Below are 19,323 nucleotides of genomic sequence, written 5' to 3' on the forward strand. Positions count from 1 at the left end.
CATTTTAACATTCACAGCATGCTAGACATAAAAATACATATCATAATAGAGAGAAAAAAGGAAATGCCTTGATAATGCTTGAAGAATTATGAAAAACAAGACAGCACCACCTCCATTCAGAATTTTGTGGGTTTCATTGTACAAAATACCAACCCTCCTGAAGGGTCCTGTGATAGGGCTCTACTCAATGCTTGATGGCACTGTCTCCTGGTGGTTCTGGTTCTGTGTGAGGCTAATGCCCCTTCCTGCAGCTGCACTCTATCACACTGTCTCTTTCACCCTCTGCAGCTAATCTCTCACTGCAGGATTCGCTGACTCCTCTTAGGGACCCAGCTGGAGGGCTGAGCCACGGTGTGGTTTTACCTTCCTCGGATTACCCAAAATCCTTCCACACAAACAGTCACCACTATGGCACTACCCTGATGGTACCACTTTCCCAGTGGCCAATAGTGAATCTGGGCCCACCTACTACTCCAGTTCAGGGACAACTTTGGGTTCCCTCAGACCCTGTTGCTCTTTCCCACAGCTTCTAGTCATCCCCACCCCACCAGGTGTACCAGCTCAAACTCCCTCCTCCCAGGGAGTAACTACAGACTACTGATCCGTGTAGCCTCAAACACACATCCCTTCTCCCAAGGAATGATTGCTAACTACTTCCCTGCAGCCCCCTTCCTGTCACTGGCTTTATAAACCCAGCCCAGCTCCTCCCCCAGCTAGACTTCGTCAGCCAATTAGGTCTTAGTGATCCCAGGCTCTCCTCCTAGTATATATACTAGGCCTGTCAAGTGATTAAAAAAGTTAATCACAACTGTACTGTTAAACATAATAGAATACCATTTATTTAAATATTTTGGAGGGTTTTTACATTTCAAATATATTTATTTCAATTATAACACAGAATACAAAGTGTACACTGCTCACTTTATATTTTTATTACAAATATTTGCACTGTAAAAAAAAGAAATAGTATTTTTAATTCACCTAATACAAGTACTGTAGTACAATCGCTTTATCATGAAAGTTGAACTTGCAAATGTAGAATTATGTACCAAAAATTACTTCATTCAAAAATAAAACAATGTAAAACTTTAGAGCCTAGGATTCCCTGGACTTTCTATTTCTTGTTCAGTCAATCTCTCAGACAAACGAGTGTTGTTTTTTTTTACATTTGCAGCAGATAATGCTGCCTGCTTCTTTCCAATGTCATCTGAAAGTGAGAACTGGCGTTCCCATGGCACTGTTGTAGCTGGCGTCACAAGATATTTACATGCCAGATGAGCTAAAGATTCGTATGGAGAGAAGCTGGGGGCAGGTATGTGTACCTGGTAGTGTGGGCCCTTTCTCAGGGTTAGGGTGACCAGACAGCAAATGTGAAACATCGGGACAGGGGGTGGGGGATAATAAGAAAAAGATCCCCAAATTGGTAGTGTGTCCCTATAAAATCGGGACATCTGGTCACCCTACTCAGGGTCCTAAGAGCACTTTGACTCCTTGGGGGGAGGGATAGCTCAGTGGTTTGAGCGTTGGACTGCTAAACCTAAAATTGTGAGTTTAATCCTTGAGGGGGGCATTTAGGGAACTGGGGTGAAAATCTGTCTGGGGATTGGTCCTGCTTTGAATTATTATATGTTTGGGTTAGACTAGATGGCCTCCTAAGGTCCCTTTCAACCCTCATATTCTATGTCCCTTCATGCATCAACCACCATTCCAGGGGATATGCATCCATGCTGATGGCTGGTTCTGCTTGATAACAATCCAAAGCAGTGTGGACTGACATGTTCATTTTCATCATCTGAGTCAGATGCTACCAGCAAAAGGTTGATTTTCTTTTTTGGTGGTTTGGGTTCTGTAGTTTCTGCATTGCAGTGTTGCTCTTTTAAGTCTTATGAGAGCATGCTCCACACCTCATCCCTCTCAGATTTTGGAAGGCACTTCAGATTCTTAAACCTTGGGTCAAGTGTTGTAGCTATCTTTAGAAATCTCACATTGATACCTCCTTTGTGTTATGTCAAATCTGCAGCGAATGTGTTCTTAAAATGAGCATGTGCTGAGTCATCATCCAAGACTACTATAATATGAAATATATGGCAGAATGTGGGTAAAACAGAGCAGGAGACATACAATTCTCCCCCAATGAGTTCAATCACAAATTCAATTAATACATTATTTTTTAACAAGCATCATTAGCATGGAAGCATGTTCTCTAGAATGGTGGCTGAAGCATGAAGGGGCATACCAATGTTCACCATATCTGGCACATAAATATCTTGCAATGCCAGCTACAAAAATCCCATTCAAATGCCTGTTCTTATTTTCCAGTGACATCGTAAATAAGAAGAGGGCAGCATTATCTCCCATAAATGTAAACAAACTAGTTTGTCTTAGCGATTGGCTGAATGAGAAGTAGGACTGAGTGGACTTGTAGGCTATAAAGTTTTGCATTGTTTTGTTTTTGAGTGTAGTTAAGTAACAAAAAAAATCTACATTTGTAAGTTGAACTTTCATGATAAAGAGATTGTACTATAGTACTTGTATGAGGTGAATTGAAAAATACTATTTCTTTTTATCATTTTACAGTGCAAATATTGGTAATAAAAATATAAAGTAAGCACTGTACACTTTGTATTCTGTGTTGTAATTGAAATCAATATATTTGAAAATGTAGAAAAACATCCAAAAATATTTAATAAATTTCAACTGGTATTCTATTGTTTAACAATGAAATTAAAACTGTGATTAATCACAATTAATTTTTTGAGTTAATCAAGTGAGTTTACGATTAATATCTCTCATATATATATATATATATATATATATATATAAAATCAAGACTATTGACTACTGAATTGAAGGGAAATAAGGGTAAAAACATATTTGAGGCTAGTCAGTGAGCCACAGACAATATTAAGCAAAAACGATTCTGTAGGATCAGACCTAGATTCCAAACACCAGATGGAAGTTGTCTACAATGCTATTTAGATGATAGAATTTTCACTTATTTGAAATATATTTTTATACAGTGTCAGTGCTGACTTAGTCTCAGACTGATTGTGACAGTGGCATTACCATTCATATGAAACGAAGACAAAACTAAATATGTAAAATCAAGTGAGAGTCAGAGAAACTAAAAACAAGAAAGTACTAATGAGAACTGGCACAGTATTTCAGAATAGTATCAGAAGGGTAGCCGTGTTAGTCTGGATCTTTGCTGCTATTTCAGAATAGAACACCGAGAAGAGCCTTTAGACAATGGCAGTGGTAACAATATTTCAGTATGCTAATTTACTTGAGAACAAGAACACCGCCTGAAACCTGGGACAGTCTCATTTGTTATTGGACAACCAAATGAAGTATTTTCTACCCATGAACAAGTGATTAGATTTTTTCCCCTTAGCCTAATCAGTGGATCCTTAGCAAAATTCCTAGGTCTTTGAAGGCCTCATTGCTTGCGTATAAAGAGCATATTCAATCTACTATATGAATAGAAGAAGTTTTGAATTGGTCTTTAAAAAATTGTATAAATATGTAAATGTAAGGTCTATGGTCCTGATCCTGCTTTCAATCAAGTGTATTCTATGTTATCCTATTGTATATAGATTTTTACCATTCTTCACAATAGCATCCAAGCACCTACCAGTAGAGCATTAAGTAACACGACTAATATCTGTCATATGTGGTTTGTTCTCTCATCTCCTTCCCGGGGGTGAGGCGGGGGCTGCGGGTGAGGATTGTGTTTGCAGTGGAGTGTTTTGTTTTGTTAGATTTCTGTTTTGTTGTTATGTACACGTTGTTATGTGTTTAGGTTACAGAATGCAGGTAGGAAAAGTTTGCCTTGCACTTAGAACAGAAGGTGGGGAGGTTTGTGATGGTCTGTAGTTCTTAGAGGAGTTCATTGCACTATCTCCTGCACAGATGAGTTTTACCTTTATTGTGGAAAGCACAATTGTGCCAGCCGAACAAAGTTATCAGTCACAGTCCTCATGCTGGAACTTTAGGTGATCTTTTAGATATCCTGGCCAGGCCATTGAGTGCCTTGAAGATAAGCATCAAGAGCTTAAACTTGACTTAATATTCTATGGCAGGGATTGGCAACCTCTGGCACATGGTTCGCCAGGGTAAGCACCCTGGCGGGCCGGGATGGTTTGTTTACCTGCCGCGTCTGCAGGTTCAGCTGATTGCAGCTCCCACGGGCCGCAGTTCGCTGCTCCAGACCAATGGGGACTGCGGGAAGCAGCAGCCAGCAGAACCCTCTGCCTGCGCCGCTTCCCGCAGTCCCCATTGGCCTGGAGCAGTGAAACGTGGCCAGAGGAAGCCGCAATCGCCAAACTTGCGGATGTGGCAGGTAAACAAATCGGCCTGGCCTGCCAGGGTGCTTACCCTGGCAAGCCGCGTGCCAAAGGTTGCCGATCCCTGTTCTATAGGAAGCCAGTGTAGCGAGCGGAGGACAGGTCTGATGGCCTCATGGTCACCTATGCTGCAGCATTTTGTACTGGCTGAAATTTCCTAAAGGCTGATGGCTTCATGCCCAAGTCTAGACAAAAGGTGATGAAAACAAGTACAAAAAAGGCTAGGTCATCATCTGCCAGGATGGGATGGAGTCTCCTGGCCAACTGGAATTGATAGTAGCAGAATACCCATTTACTTCAATTTGTTTAAGATCCAGCCCTATGATGTTTCTGTTAAACAAACAAAAAATTCAGTGCTGCAGATATAATCATTTATTGGCCATATTGTGTTACTGATTTGGGGTGAAATTTATGTTTTTGCAGAAGACCAGTACAAAGTCTTGCACCGCTCCTGACCAATGCCCTATTTGCCTATTTTAAGTGGTGCATAGATCTTGTCTAGGTCCTCTGCACAGGGTGAATTTCACCCTGTAAGAACATAGTCAAATGCTGGTAGTAATGTCATGGAAGCTTGTGAGCTACTCTTCCTACCGCATCATCTTCCTTTATTGCCCTTCATTATACCCTTTTACTGTGGATGGATGGATGGATGGAGAAGTGAGCTGAAGTTCAAACTCCCTCTTTTCTATAATAAACAAAGTTCAAATCTCTAAAGAGAGGACATTTTTAAATCCACAATTTTCAAATGGGTTTAAAGTGTCATCTAAACAATTTCCTCACAGAATTCCTTTAAGAACTGCTGTTTCTTCTGGCTAATAATAGAAAATGTAGGGCTGGAAAGGACCCTGAGAGGTCATCTAATCCATCCCACTTCATTGATGCAGACCAAGTATACCCAGATCATCCCTGACAGGTCTTTGTCTAACCTGTTTTTAAAAACCTCCAATGACGGGGATTCTACAACTTCCCTTCGTAACCAATTCCAGTGCTTAATTAACCTTATAGTTTGGAAACTTTTCCTAATATCTAAGATAAATCTCCCTTCCTGCAGATTAAGCCCATTGCTTCTTGTTTTACCTGCAGTGCACATGGAGAACAACTGATCACCATCCACTTTATAACAGCCCTTAACATACTGCTAGAATTGCTACTAACTGATATTTATGGCCACTGGCGACCACTAGTTCAGAGTAATGTTGAAAGTTTTGAAATATTGTGTACACACACTAGGCTGGTGACTAAGAGCTCAATCCTAAAATTAGATCTGCACAGATTAGCACAAAGATCATTGCAGAGTCAGGGCCATAGTCTAAATTCACCCATTCATTGGCTGGATGGATCTCACTAGACTAGGATATCTCCCTCAAGCCCTGCATTGGCATGATCACCCCCAAATATTTGGAAGCTGAGTATTTTCCAGTTACAGTCTGAAAACCTTAACTCCCAAATAAGGCCAATAAACAAGCTATGGTGTTTTTTTTAATTGGGCTCTAATGGATTGTATTACATTTATAAAACTATTTTAAAAACTAACACAAAATACAGTTAAGATTTTGGAGCAATGTTCACAATTGCTTTGGATAATCTCTCCTTTTAGGATTACTTTCTTTTTTAAAAAATCAGATTATTTGGGGGATGAAGAAATCTATGACCTGTATATTCTAATCATTGTCTTACTTCCATTTACTTATCTTTACGTCATATGAAGGCAAGCTAACCTACATAAATGTCTTGTAGAATACAAGATCCCACATACAAAAGGAAGACAGATGGACAGCATCTTATTAGCACACATTGCATAACACAATGAAAGAGAGTGAGAAATAGGACTTATATTTCTCCATATAAAAGAGGATAAGAATGCCAGAATTATCCCAAAAAATGATTATGGACCAAATGAAACAAGAGAAAAAAACCTTACAAGTTAGGCTCATACCTCTGAGGTCACTATCGTGATTCAGATACAATGCACCAAAGGTATAGGCCAGTTAGATGTTATCTAAAAGGGAGAAAGAAAAGGCTGGAGGCTGCAAGCTTCATTCATTAGTGAATTCCATGCTTAAGGGGAGGATGGGGGAGAGGGAGAAAAGGGTAGTATTCGTGAAATGTTATAGCTAGGGCCCAACCAAATTCAAGGCCCTGAAAAATGCATCACGAACAGTGAAATCTGTTCTCTCCCCTGAAATCTGGAGTTTTGTGTACTTTTACCTGATACTATACAGATTTCACAGGGGAGACCAGCATTTCTCAAACTGGGAGTCCTGACCCAAAAGGGGATTGTGTGTGTGGAGGGGGCAGGGGTTATTGTAGGGGGTTGTGGTATTGCTACCCTTACTTCTGCACTGCTGGCTTCAGAGCTGGGTGGCTGGAGAGTGGTGGCTGCTGCCTGAGGGCCTACCTCTGCAGGCAGCAGTGCAGAAGGAAGGATGGCAATACCACACTATGCCATCCTTACTTCTGCGCTGCTGCTGGCGGTGGCGCTGCTTTCAGAGCTGGGCTCCTGGCTCACAGTCACCATGCTCTGGCTGCCCAGTTCTGAAGGCAGCACCGCTGCCAGCAGCAGAGCAGAAGTAAGCATGGCAATACTGTGACCCCCCTACAATAACCTTAGGACCCCCCTCACTAACCTCTCTTGGGTCAGGACCCCTCTACTTACAACACTGTGAAATTTAAGATTTAAATATCTGAAATCATGGAATTTATTATTTTAAAAATCCTACAACTGTGAAATTGACCAAAATGGACCATGAATTTGGTAAGGCCACAGTTATATACATAGTTAATTGCTCTTTACTAGAAGGAATCTGTTTTATTTAAAGCTGACATTGTTCTCTAGAGGTGAAATCCATTCTACCCACCTACATAAATCTTGAGTATTCAGGCTTTATGGGGGTGCAGTACAGAGATTATGGGGAGGTGATACCCATTCCTTAATGCAGTGCCAGCAGTGATGCAGAGTCCCTCTCCTCACCAAAGCTCCAGGAAAATATGGCTCCCTCAGCCCTTCCCCAACCCTGACTCTCATTGAAGCCTGTATCAGTTTATGTGGGACTGGCAGCATGCAGCAGTGCTCATTCTTTCATAGTTGTTCCAGACATGGAATCCTGATGCAGCCCTTGTTCAGGGCTTAAGTGCTGTGGAGATCTTGAACTCACCCTCCACACTGTGAGTGAATTTCACCCTGATACAATAATGAAGTAAGTCTCCAGGAATCTTCAAACACAGTGGTTCCCAAACTTTTTTCTATGGAGGAGCCCTTTAAAATCTGTTTCAGAGTAGCAGCCGTGTTAGTCTGTATCCGCAAAAAAAACAGGAGTACTTGTGGCACCTTAAAGACTAACAAATAGTCTTTAAGGTGCCACAAGTACTCCTGTTTTTTTTTTAATCTGTCTAATTGTTCTGAGCCCCTTTCATTTCCAGTACTATGGGAACACCACTGCCAGCATGGGAATGCCCCCACCAGTGTGATCTCTCACACATGGTGGATGTGAGGTCACACTGCACGAAAGATGCAATTTTGTTCTCAAAATGGAATCCTCCATGTGGCAAAAATGCTTGAACACCATTCAGGTGTGTTCTGGCCCTGGCTCAAGGGACATAACCCCCAATAGACCTCCAGCTGTCTAGGCACCTCACTTTGGGAACCACTGCTCTAATAGATCTAGTGAATATTTTTGCTCATTCTTCCACCATCCTGACATCCCCTCCCCCAACCCCCCAAAAAGTAGTTGCATTCCTACTTTGTCTATTTAGATCAGGGGTGGGTAAACTTTTTGGCCTGAGGGCCATATCTGGGTATGGAAATGCCATGAATGCTCACAAAATTGAGGGTTGGGGTGCGGGAGGGGGTGAGGGCTCTGGCTGGGGGTGCGGCATCCGGGCTGGGGCAGGGGGTTGACATGTGGGGGAGGGGTGCAAGATGTGAGGGCTCCAGCAATGAGGCGTTCAAGGTGCGGGAGGGCTCCGGCCTGGGGCAGGGGTTGAGATGGGGGTCAAGAGGTGAGGGCTCCGTCTGGGAGTGCGGGCTCTGGGTTGGGGCTGGGGATGCAGCGTTGGGGGTGTGGGAGGTTGCTCCAGGTTGGGATGGAGGGGTTTGGAGGATGGGAGGGGGATCAGGGCTGGGGTAGGGGGGTTGGGGCATGGGAGGGGGTCAGGGTGCAGGCTATGGGCGGCACTTACCTCAAGCAACTCCTAGAAGCAGCAGCAGCAAGAGCAGCAGCAGCATGTACCCCCTCCTGCTCCTATGTGGAGGTGCAGCCAGGTGGCTCTGCATGCTGCCCTGTCCCCAGACGCTGCCCCTGGAGCTCCCATTGGCAGTGGTTCCCGGGCAATGGGAGCTGCAGGGCAGCATTTGGGGCGGAGGCAACGTGCAGAGCCCCCTGGCTGCCCCTTTGTGTAGAAGCCAGAGGTGGGGCATGCTGCTGCTTCCAGGAGCCACGTGGAGTGGGGCAAATCCCCAATCCCACTCCCCACTGGAGCGGGACAAGCCCCAGACCCTGCTTCCTGGTGAGAGCTCGAGGGCCAGATTAAAACATCTGGAGAGCTGGATGGGACTCCCAGGCCACAGTTTGCCCACCCCTGGTTTAGATAGTAAGCTTATCTGGAAGAGAAGGTTTGAGGTCTGGAGAAACAAGTATCAACCCTGCATTGCATAAGAGAAAATGAAGATTTCCTGGACAGATATCAGGATATGCTTCTACGGGCACAAAGTTCTGAAGAATCGGAGCAGGCTGCGCAGAGGGGACAGAGGGATGGTGAAGAAATTTGGCAGCATGTGTCCTCCAGAAGAAGAAAGAGGAGCGTCCATGTACCAGCAATGGAGATACACGTGACTAACCATTTTCATGTTCTCTCCACAGGTACTAATGCAGAGAGTGGACTAGATGATACATCTGAGGGAAGGGACCAGAAGGAGACTCCACCGATTGGAAGGCATGAGATGCACTGTCCTAGGGATGGGGGCTCCACGACCACCAGTCCCAAGAGAGGGAGGTGGGTGATGGTGGTCAGGGACTCCCTCCTCAGGGGAACTGAGTCATCTATCTGCCGCCCCGACTGAGAAAACCGAGAGGTCTTCTGCTTGCCAGGAGCTAGGATTCATGATGTGACGGAGAGACTGCCAAGACTCCTCAAGCCCTCGGATCGCTACCCCTTCCTGCTTCTCCATATGGGCACCAATGGTGCTGCCAAGAATGACCTTGAGTGGATCACTGCAGACTACGTGGCTCTGGGAAGAAAGAGAAAGGAGTTTGAGGCACAAGTGGTGTTCTCGTCCATCCTCCCTGTGCAGGGAAAAGGCCTGGGTAGAGACCGTCGAGTTGTGGAAGTCAACGAATGACTACGCAGGTGGTGTCAGAGAGAAGGGTTTGGATTCTTCAACCATGGGATGGTGTTACAAGAAGGAGGAGTGCTAGGCAGAGACGGGCTCCACCTAACAAAGAGAGGGAAGAGCATCTTTGCAAGCAGGCTGGCTAACCTGGTGAGGAGGGCTTTAAACTAGGTTCACCGGGGGAAGGAGACCAAAGCCCTGAGATAAGTGGGGAAATGGGATAGCGGGAGGAAGCACGAGCAGGAGAGCGCAAGAGGGGAGGACTCCTGTCTCAGACTGAGAAAGTGGGACAATCAGTGAGTTATCTTAAGTGCCTATACACAAATGCAAGAAGCATGGGAAACAAGCAGAGAGAACTGAAAGTCCTGGCACAGTCAAGGATTGCAGTATGATGTGATTGTAATAACAGAGACTTGGTGGGATAACTCACATGACTGGAGTTCTGTCATGGATGGATATAAACTGTTCAGGAAGGACAGGCAGGCCAGAAAAGGTGGGGGAGTTGCTTTGTGTGTAAGAGAGGAGTATTGACTGCTCAGAGCTCCGGTATGAAACTACAGAAAAACCTGAGAGTCCCTGGATTAAGTTTAGAAGTGTGAGCAACAAGGGTGATGTCATGGTAGGAGTCTGCTATAGACCACCAGAGCAGGGGGATGAGGTGGACGAGGCTTTCTTCCGGCAACTAGCAGAAGTTACTAGATTGCTTGGTTCTCATGGGGGACTTCAATCACCCTGATATCTGCTGAAAGAGCAATACAGCGGTGCACAGACAATCCAGGAAGTTTTTGGAAAGTGTAGAGGACAAGTGTAGGGGACAAGTGCTGGAAGAACCAACTGGGGCAGAGCTCTTCTAGACCTGTTGCTCACAAACCGAAAAGAATTAGTAGGGAAGAAAAAGTGGATAGGAACCTGGGAGGCAGTGACCATAAGATGGTAGAGTTCAGGATCCTGACACAAGGAAGAAAAGAGAGCAGTAGAATACGGATCCTGGACTTCAGAAAAGCAGACTTTGACTCCCTCAGGGAACTGATGGGCAGGATCCCCAGGGAGAATAACATGAGGGGGGAAAGGAGTCCTTATTGAGGTTGCAGAAAAAAACCATCCTGATGTGTAGAAAGAATAGTAAATATGGCAGGAGACCAGCTTGGCTTAACAGTGAAATCCTTGCTGATCTTAAACACAAAAAGAAGCTTACAAGAAGTGGAAGACTGGACAAATGACCAGGGAGGAATATAAAAGTATTGCTCAGGCATACAGGAGTGAAATCAGGAAAGCAAAATCACATTTGGAGTTGCAGTTAGCAAGAGATGTTAAGAGTAACAAGAAGGGCTTCTACAGATATGTTAGCAAGAAGAAGAAAGTCAAGGAAAGTGTGGGCCCCTTACTGAATAAAGGAGGCAACCTAGTGACAGAGGATGTGGAAAAAGCTAATGTACTCAATGCTCTTTTTACCTCTGTCTTCACGAACAAGGTCAGTTCCCAGACTGCTGCACTGGACAGCACAGTATGGGGAGGAGGTGACCAGCCCTCTGTGGAGAAAGAAGTTGTTCAGGACTATTTAGAAAAACTGGACGAGCACAAGTCCATGGGGCCGGATGCACTGCATCTGAGGGTGCTAAAGGAGTTGGTGGATGTGATTGCAGAGCCATTGGCCATTATCTTTGAAAACTCATGGCGAACGGGGGAGGTCCCGGATGACTGGAACAAGGCTAATGTAGTTCCTATCTTTCAAAAAGGGAAGAAGGAGGATCTGGGAAACTACAGGCCAGTCAGCCTCACCTCAGTCCCTGGAAAAATCATGGAGCAGGTCCTCAAGGAATCAATTCTGAAGCACTTAGAGGAGAGGAAAGTGATCAGGAGGATTCACCAAGGGCAAGTCATACCTGACTAACGTAATCGCCTTCTATGTGGATGAGGGGAAAGCAGTGGATGTGTTATTCCTTGACTTTAGCAAAGCTTTTGATACGGTCTCTCATAGTATTCTTGCCAGCAAGCAGGGCCGGCTCCAGGCACCAGCTGACCAAGCACGTGCTTGGGGTGGCACCTTGGGGCAGGGAGGCACTCGTTTTTGGGGGTTTTTTTGGTTTCTCAGGGCAGTGCTGGAGGGTTTTTTTGTTTTGTTTTGCACTGGGGTGTGGGGTTTCGGGCGGGGCGGCGCTTGGGCGGCGTGGGGCACTCGAGGGGCGGGGCTTTGGTGAGCGCTGAGGCGGGGCCTTGGTGCAGTGCCCGGGGCGGGGGCTTGGCGTGGCGCTCGGAGATGGGGCGGGGCTTGGCGCGGCGCTCGGAGGGGAAGGGCTTGGCACGGCACCTAGGGGAGCGCGGGGGCTTGGCACGGCGCCCAGGGGCAGGGGCTTAGAGCAGCACAGCGCTCGGCGAGCGGGTGGGGGCTTAGAGCGGCACAGCATCCGGGGGGGGGCAGGGGCTTGGCGCAGTGCTCAGAGGGGGGAGGGCTTGGCATGGCACCTGGGGGGGGGCAGGGGCAGGGGCTTGGTACAGTGGCCGGGGGGGTGGGGGCTTAGAGCGGCATGGCGCTCGGGCGGGTGGGCTTGGCATGGCGCCTGGGTGGGCAGGGGTGGGCACTTGACGCGGCACTCGGAGGGGGAGGCTTAGAGCAGCACAGTGCTCGGAGTGGGGGCTGGGGCTTAGCACGGCGCCAGGGAGGGCGGGGGCTTGGAGCGGCGTGACACTCAGGGGGTGGGGCTTCGGGCAGCGTGATGTTCGGGGGGGGCTTTGGGCAGCATGACGCTCGGGGGGTAGCACGGGGCGGCGCTCTTCTTTTTTGCTTGGGGCAGCAAAAATGTTAGAGCCGGCCATGCCAGCAAGTTAAAGTAGTATAGGCTGGATGAATGGACTATAAGGTGGATAGAAAGCTGGCTAGATCGTCGGGCTCAACGGGTAGTGATCAATGGCTCTATGTCTAGTTGGCAGCCAGTTTCAAGTGGGGTGCCCCAAGGGTCGGTCCTGGGGCCATTTTTGTTCAATATCTTCATTAATGATCTGGAGTATGGCGTGGACTGCACTCTCAGCAAGTTTGCAGATGACACTAAACTGGGAGGAGTGGTAGATATGCTGGAGGGTAGTGATAGGATACAGAGGGACCTGAACCTGGACAAGTTAGAGGATTGGGCCAAAAGAAACCTGATGAGGTTCAACAAGGACAAGTGCAGAGTCCTGCACTTAGGACGGAAGAATCCCATGCACTGTTACAGACTAGGGACCAAATGGCTAGGAAACAGTTCTGCAGAAAAGGACCTAGGGGTTACAGTGGACGAGAAGCTGGATATGAGTCAGTGTGCCCTTGTTGCCAAGAAGGCTAATGGCTTTTTGGGCTGTATAAGTAGGGGCATTGCCAGCAGATTGAGGGACGTGATCATTCCCCTCTATTTGACATTGGTGAGGCCTCATCTGAAGTACTGTGTCCAGTTTTGGGCCCCACAATACAAGAAGGATGTGGAAAAATTGAAAAGAGTCCATCAGAGGGGAACAAAAATGGTTAGGGGGCTGGAGCACATGACTTATGAGGGGAAGCTGAGGGAACTGGGATTGTTTAGTCTGCAGAAGAGAAGAATGAGGGGGGATTTGATAGCTGCTTTCAACTACCTGCTTTCAAAGAGGATGGATCTAGACTGTTCTCAGTGGTACCAGATTGGCAGAACAAGGAGTAATGGTCTCAAGTTGCAGTGGGGGAGGTTTAGGTTGGATATTAGGAAAAACTTTTTCACTAGGAGGGTGGTGAAGCACTGGAATGGGTTAACTAGGGTCAGGAGGTGGTGGAATCTCCTTCCTTAGAGGTTTTTAAGGTCAGGCTTGACAAAGCCCTGGCTGGGATGATTTAGTTGGGAATTGGCTCTGCTTTGAGCATGGGGCTGGACTAGATGACCTCCTGAGGTCCCTTCCAACCCTGATAGTCTATGATTCTATTATTCTTATCAGGGCATGGCTCTGCCCTTTTAGCTGCATGTAAAGTGTCATACATACCTGCTGCTATAAAAATAAAAAATCAGATGGAATTCTTTCAGACATACCTGGAGAGTAGTGAATTTTAATTGTTGTTCTGCTTTTTCATTTGTCTCTCTCAAATGTTTCACTTAAAAGAACTACCAATACCAACACTTCAAAATAGGAAATTGATATCCCTTGAGATCTCAGTGCCAGAAGATTTTCTTTCCAGATTTTCTCCACTTCCAGAAGAATTACGAAGTTGATGTTTGGACTGAAGAACTAATGAGTTGATGTTTGGGTAGTAGGGAAGCTACTTTCTTTTTTTTTTAAGTGTCTACAATAATATTTCCTTTTTGGGAGCAAAATGATCATTTTATTTCCTTAACAACAAAAGAGTTTAACTTCTTGACAAGTAAAAGTAATTTCCAAACTGGAACAGGGGAGGGCACTAAAGAGTTACACATTGATCCATAATCTCAGCAAAGCTTTTCCCAAAACGTAAGCTTGGTAGTAAAATTATTATTTCGGATTCATTGCTTATACACTGACAAAATACTGATTCTGATTTACATTTTCATATGAAATTACACTGTTAAAGAGCTCTCGATGAAGCTTATGTAAGATGTTTGAAACAACAGCAGAACCTCTGCTTTGGATTTAATTGTATACCTGCCAAGTACAGAAAAATTTAATTCTGTCAAAAACTAACCAAAGAGATAGAAGGCCTCTGAGAGACAAAAACACAGAGAGAGAGAGAGCACCAGATGGTATTTTTTTATATTATACTGTACTTTCAGGGATTGCCAATTCAGTAGAAGTCATTTATTAACGTATAAATATATTCATCAAATCTTGCTCTCATCTGCCTTTAAGACTGCTGCAGGTTGAACTGAGGCTATGAAAGAACTGAAACATTTGGATAATAGCTTACAAACCTCATAGTACTTCTAAAAATCTTCTGCAACTTTACTATACCTGCCTAATTCCCAGAGAAACTAGACTTGGCTCCTTTTAGGAGACAACAATTGATCTTTGTTGACAAAACTGAACACTGTGCACCCATTACCATAATTAATTACTATTAAGTCCACAATGCAGTTAAAATGCTGAGACAATTTCTGCCTGGCAGAGGTGCACTACACATTGGGGGACACTCAGGTCCTTCTTTGCAGAATCACATATGGATGTGGGCTCTCTTAACTGTAGCTGGATTTTTTTAAACGGCCAGATAAAGTTGTAACCAATAGTAACATTGTAATTATGCATGCTAAAGTAAAGCTAAACAGATCTCGTACATTAGACAGAAAATGGATCCCTCCACTCTCACCTGCAAATTGTATAAGTAGGTAGGTGCTTTACTGGAGAAAGAGGAAGCTAAAGTATAAGGTACTGGCCACTGTTGGAATTATGGTACCAGACTTAGTGGACTGATGTTCTGACAGATATATTCCTGTGGTGACTCTCTTGCAAAATCCTCCACATCATTCAACATCTACTGGTGAGGGATATCTTGTTTGATTAAGTGGACGATTCAGGTTATTTTCAGCTGAACAGTAAGGAGAGAAAAATGCTTTCAGGTAAATTACACATGCAGTGGAACTCCATATGTTTGACAAGTACTTGTATTCACTAAAAATGTATAAGGTTTTGTTCTGAAATGCCCTTAAATTCTGTATTCAGTGTTGTTGTAGCCATGTTGGTCCCAGGATATTAGAGATACAAGGTGGGTGAGATAATACCTTTTACTGGGTCAGCTCCTGTTGGTGAGGGACACAAGGTTTTGAGCTTACAGAGCTCGTCTTCAGGTCTGGGAAGTGTCAGGGCTTCTCTACACTTAAAACACTGCATGGAAGAACTGCAATGGTGCAGCTATGCCGCTGTAGTGCTTCATTGAAGACACTACCTACACCAACAGGAGGGGTTCTCCTGTCGGCATAGATACTCCATCTCCTCTCCGAGAGGTGGTAGCTAGGTCAGAGGGAAGATTCTGCCGTTGACCTAGCACTGTCTACACCGTTACTTAGGAATAGGGATTTTCATACCCCTGAGCGACATTGTTATACTGATCTAATTTCCATGTGCAGACCAGGACTTAGATGGAAAACCTGGAGACATATCTCCACTGCAACAGTGATCAATACCCACCACAACACCCCTTTAAGGCTCCCTGGGTTCTACACATGCTTATCATAACATGTGTTGTACCTCATTCAATGTACTAAAAGCCACAACAACAACTATATGGGCCAAACCAGACAATCACTACACTCCTGAATGAACTCACACAGGAAAATGATAAAAACAAAAATACCATAACACCTGAGGGCGAACACTTGTCACAAAACAATCACTCCACATCTGACCTCTTAGTCCTCGTCCTCAAAGGAACTCTGCACAACACCTTCAAAATATGAGCTAGGAGCTTAAATTTGTAACTTGGCTAGACACTAAGAATCATGGACTGAGAGTAGAGACACTGGAGTTATGGCTTATTACAACAATCTGTAACCCACTACCCCCCCCCCCCCCCGCCTCCCCTTCCTTTTCCCTTTTTGACTAGAGGAATGTTAATGAGCCACTTCACCTTGAATGGTCTCTTGAAATGTGTTAACTACTTATGCTAAACAATCTGTTGCACCTTGTATATAATTGTAACACTGAGTACATTTCCAGACCTGAAGAAGGGCTCTGTGTAAGTTCAAAAGCTTGTCTCTCTCACCAACAGTAGTTGGTCCAATGTAAGATATTACCTCACCCACCTCATCTCTTTAAATTCTGTGGAAGTGCAGGCATGACTCAACTATGTTTTTAAATGGCAGTAGCACTAAATGACCACAGTGGAAACTTACATTGCTCGGCAATGCTGAACAAATGTACGATTGTGTGGATGAACAAGGGAGTCAGAAAGGCTTTTTTCCCCAACATTTTCCCACCATTGCTACCACTGGTGAAACTCCACTGATAATGGGAGCTCTAGTGCAGATGGGGCTCCAAGCATTTTAAAGAGTATGTAGTCTAATATTTCTGAGGGGAAGTCTGCATAATATGGTGCTTAAAATTCCAATGACTACCAATGTGTTGTGTACTCTTGCACCCCTACCATGGCTACTAGCAGAATGAAACTGAACGGGTGGGATATTTTAGAGAAATAATCCTAGCAGACAGGTGTCAAGCAGACTAAGGAGGAGTATAGCATGCCGCCAGAGTAGGTAAGCTGGGAAAAGAAAGAGAGAGGCTTCTAGGAAAGGAATCACACACTCTGAGAAAGCTTTAACTGGTACAAAACACAGCCGCCCTGCTGTTGAGCAACACAGGTCACCTAGAGCTCCTCACCCCAACGCTCTGCTCTCTGCACTGGCTTCATATTGTAGTACATACATATTCCAGTTTGAGGTCTTTGTCCTGAAATTCAAAGCTTTTCATAGGACTGGTCATAGCTAAATGAAAAATTTCTTCTTCTTTCATGACAGTGGCTTCCCATGACAACTATATTGCACTAGAACAATGAAACCGTCAGCCAGTAGGGAGAGGCTCAATATGAGTACGGGAGACAGAACTTTCAAAGGAGCTGGATCTAGATTATGGAACTTACTCTCACAAGAGATAAGAATGGCTACAGAGCTCACCACTTTCAGAACTAAATGCAAAACTCTCCCCTTTGATTTAGCTTCCCATCAATACATTTTCCACACTTAAAAGAAACAACAACAAAAATGCTATAATCACAACAAGAGAGTTACTGTTATTGTGAATTTCAAGTCTATGCAGGAGAAAGTGGGTGTAGCTTTCTTTCAAAGCAACATCAGAAGCCTGCAATGATAAAAGTGAAGCAGACACTTATTCAGCTTATTCCCTTGTGGGAAACTGTTATTAGTAGTATATTAATGGAGAGCTAGTGCACTAGTTTAAAAATATAATCCTGTTTTTATAATCACTGTACATATAAGCCTTTTCAAAAATCAATTGCTAATGTTGCTGCTATGAAAAACAAGCAATCAAAGCAAAGTTTTGACTGCTTGACATCATAGACAATCTCAACAGGTTCTGCTGATAAATAGTATTTGGGAACTGTGACATAGGTTATTTCCTCACCAATATTCCCTACCCATTTTTGTTTCTTCCTCTTTAGTCTACATTCTGCTTTTGTGAGGCTTGAACTACCCATTCTTTTTGTTCTCTTCATTACCATGCAGACAATATTCATCTGTTCTCAAGGAAGGTCTGGGGATCTATGCACTTTTCCCAGGCTCTCTTCTTTTCCATTAAAAGAAGAAAAACAACAAGGAGACTGTTTGGTGCTGTCTGGCTTAGCCATCGTCTGATAGTGATGTAAGGTGCAAAACCCACAGTGACTGGCTGCAGCCAAACTGGCCATGTTCTGTCCACACACGGAACAGCAATCAGCTTACAACTAAATCACATCTGAGCCCAAGCTGTCCTCACAAAGACAGCTAAAGGGAAAGCATTCACAGGCTAACAAAGCATCAGTGAAGCATGAAACCAAAGGGAAGCTTGTGCTCAGCGAAGAGATTGTTTCCAGCTTTTATACTAATTTGGAGATTGTATGGATTGTGTAGTAAAAGTAGTCTAGGACTCTTCAGTTTAACATTTGAAGGAGTAGCATTTTTTAAAAAATGGGGGAGATCTGGGAAGAGAGCACATAAGAATATAAGAATTGCCATACTGGGTCAGACCAAAGGTCCATCTAGCCCAATGTCCTGTCTTCTGACAGTGGTCAATGCCAGGTGCCTCAGAGGGAATGAACAGAACAGGTAATCATCAAGTGATCTATCCTCTGTCATCCACTTCCACCTTCTGGCAAACAGAGGCTAGGGACACCATCCCTACCCATCCTGACTAATAGCCATGGCTAATACCTATCCTCCCTGAACTTATCAAAATACAGCAGTTCTTCCAATTTGTTGAAAAGCAGCTTTCCATGACTGGGAATCAAACCCCAGGCCATGATAGTGAGAATGTGGAAGACTCTTACCCTAGACCACAAAGGGTAAGAGGAAAATTGTGATATATTAAAACACACAAGATTAGATCTCTGCTGGTGTAAAAGAATGTAGTTCCATCAGCTGAGGCTCTGAGGTTGCTGAAGACTGATGTATTCTCAAAAATGTTAAACAATATGTTGCTTGACAATTCTGTACACCTGGTAATTTAAATATCTGCATATATATGGATTTCCAGATTTTTCAAATCTCACTTTTTTCTTTCTAAGACTCTGAAAGACGTTTTCCAATAGAGGTACAATACTGAACACAGAAATGAAAAGACACCTAACCATGATCTCCTTATAGTGTCCTTACAGTCTATGGGTTAAAAAGTGGTTTATTACTCTTTCTTCATGACATTTTTTTTAAACATGTAATTTTTTCGAAACATGTTGTGAAGGGGGACACTCATCAGCAGTGCTGCTTAATGGTCAGGCTGGGGTGTGACACCTTGTTTTCCATCTGAGCACTCCCCTTTCTCACTAGAGCTCTGCTGGATGGGGGAGGGGGTCTGTCCTTTTAGCAATTCAGATGTCCAGTCAGGTCACACATTCAAGTTCACCCCTTTTGGGGTATACATAAGGAGCCCAATACTGTGGAAGTCTTCAGAAGTCAGGAAGGGCTTCCCCTTGGTCTTTTGCACCTGCAGGATCTTCCCCAAATAGGTACTCCACCAACAGATAGACTGCTGTCATTATCCCAT

At 44.5% G+C, this 19,323-nt stretch overlaps 1 long non-coding RNA gene across 1 annotated transcript in view; it reads left to right on the forward strand.

Annotated features, from left to right (window-relative positions):
- The first annotated feature begins 1,180 nt into the window (after positions 1-1,180).
- The window catches only part of LOC120401010, a 41,094-nt gene continuing 22,951 nt past the window's right edge, over positions 1,181-19,323 (forward strand). The window contains exon 1 of the long non-coding RNA XR_005596226.1: positions 1,181-1,312. This is a non-coding gene — a long non-coding RNA (uncharacterized LOC120401010). The remainder of the gene's footprint in view (positions 1,313-19,323) is intronic.

Source organism: Mauremys reevesii, linkage group 3 (assembly GCF_016161935.1).
Source record: "Mauremys reevesii isolate NIE-2019 linkage group 3, ASM1616193v1, whole genome shotgun sequence".
Taxonomy (NCBI): Eukaryota; Metazoa; Chordata; order Testudines; family Geoemydidae; genus Mauremys; species Mauremys reevesii.